The sequence below is a fragment of the Mandrillus leucophaeus genome, unplaced genomic scaffold (genome assembly GCF_000951045.1).
Source record: "Mandrillus leucophaeus isolate KB7577 unplaced genomic scaffold, Mleu.le_1.0 Scaffold1, whole genome shotgun sequence".
In the NCBI taxonomy this organism is placed as follows: Eukaryota; Metazoa; Chordata; class Mammalia; order Primates; family Cercopithecidae; genus Mandrillus; species Mandrillus leucophaeus.
The window spans coordinates 456,261-458,673 of NW_012098097.1; positions in this window are offsets into that span (position 1 = coordinate 456,261).

Consider the following 2,413-nt stretch of genomic DNA (forward strand, 5'->3'; position numbering starts at 1 on the left):
CAGCCTTCTGGAACCCCCGTTCTGTGACATTATCCATCTCCTGGAAATATGCTGGTTTTAACCATGCAAATTGGCCAAGCATCAGGCAGAAATAGCAGCTGGGCCTGGAAGGACAGGTGATATCTGTGAGGAAAATGGCCGGGCGGGACTGGTTGGAGAGCATGGGCTGTTCCCTTCCTTTCTGGGAACAGCGCCACCTTTGGGGGAACTCCTTTCCTCATGGGGTTTTAGGTGGGGGCTGCCAGTCCCAGGACCCTGCCCCCCGTCACCCCCCATAGTCATAGGAACGCTTGTGCGCCAGTCACTACATTTAGAAGTGGAAGCTCGTGGAGCTGCTTAGCTTCCAACAGGAAGTCCATGTGTGCAGCGCCAGAGGACATGGCCCATCGGAGGCGCCAAGCTTCTGTGAAGAGGGAGTAGAGTCTAGACGGGATTCCAGTTCCACGGTTTATCCTTTCTGTGACCCAAACACACCCTTCCCCTTCCTTCAATTCTGAGAAGCAATAAATGTCCCTACTTGCGAACGAGTTTGAGTTGGGTTTCTGTCACTTGCAGGCAGAAGAGACCTGCCAGCTACAGTCCGCATCAGTCAACCATCTGTGAAACGGTGGCCTGACAACCTGTCCCCTCCCTGTGAAGGCCACAATATCCCAACACCATTAGTCACCAAGGAAGTCTGGGAGAAATTTCTACCAACTGTAGTGAAAAAGGGGCAAGGGAGAAAACAGTTTGTTACTGACGGCCCACTCTTCCCTCTGAAACAGGGCGGCAGGATCTGACAGAAAGAAAGTACGAGGGGCTTCTAAGTGGGCAGTGCTGCCCCGTGCCCTCCAGACTTCTCTTCCCAGCAGGGCAGCAGCACATGGCACCCTGGGATAGGAGGCCTGCAGGGGCAGGAGGGAGGCTGAACATCCTGGGGGCACCACTTTACGAGGAACCATTTATGGCCAAAACTCTACGGGGGCTTCAGGGACCTGAATGAATTCGTCTCTGTAGAGTGAGTCCTGGGCAGGAGGAGAGGATTCCATAGCCCAGGACCACATGCTGGAAATTTGGTCTCTGCAGCTTAAAATCTGAGAGAAGATGGTGTCTGCAGCATTCAAAGGGGGACCAGAGGGACCCTCCACCCCTGGCCCCCAAGCTATGACAAACATGAGCCCTGGGTAGATATCTATCCATTCAAAGAACTGGAAAACCCAAGCTAGGGCCCATGAGTCAAGTCTAGATGTGCAGCTTGGGGCAAGAGGACAGATGGATGCCACAGGCCATCTGTCTAAATATTTGCAAGTTATACATTAAATTAACAGAGTGTTAAATAAAGTATGTTCTAACCTCAACCCCTGACAAATATTCCCTTAAAAGGATAAAATTTTAAAATGTGTATGAAGCTATGATTTGTAGATGACAGAAAGTTATCAAAATGTCAAAGATCATAAAATTTCTTTGCTTTTTTTTTTTTTTGAGACGGAGTCTTACTCTGTTGCTCAGGCTGCAGTACAGTGATGCGATCTTGGTTCACTGCAGCCTCTGCCTCCCAGGTTCAAGCAATTCTTAATATTGAGATGCATAATAAAATAAAGATATGTGTAATTTATAAATTACTGAAACTATTCCATGAAATTTATTTTGGTTCCTTTCAGCAAAATCAATTATGTTATTATTGTCAAGATTTAAAACTACATGTAAGGATTAAAACGGTCATATTCAAAGTACAAATATCTTAATATTTTCATCAAAAATATGTTTATGTAAAAAATTTAATTTTGTCAGAAATGTTCTCCAAAACCATGTTCTTTTCAAATATTGAAAAGTATCTATTGCTGGGCCCAGTGGCTCACGCCTATAATCCCAGCACTTTGGTAGGCCGAGGCAGGCGGATCACGAGGTCAGGAGTTCGAGGCCAGCCTGGCCAATATGGTGAAACCCCATCTCTAGTAAAAATACAAAAAAAAAAAAAAATGGCCAGGCGTGGTGGCAGGCGCCTGTAGTCCCAGCTATTTGGGAGGCTGAGGCAGAAGAATCGCTTGAACCCAGAAGGCAGAGGTTGCAGTGAGCTGAGATTGCACCACTGCACTCCAGCCTGAACGACAGAGCAAGACTCTATAAAAAAAAAAAAAAAAAAGAAGAGTACCTATTAAACCAAAAGGCAACATACAAATTAGAATAAATCAAATTTGTAAATCAAAATGATTGAAATAAATCCACTTTATTTCGATTTTTGAAAACTTAATTATATTAAATTAAAATTCATAATTCTAGCATTCAGTGACCACTTCGTTGCCAATGTAAAGAATAAGCGGCCAGGCGTGGTGGTTCGCGCCTGTAATCCCAGCACTTTGGGAGGCTGAGGTGGGCGGATCACGAGGTCAGGAGATCGAGACCATCCTGGCTAACACGGTGAAACCCCATCTCT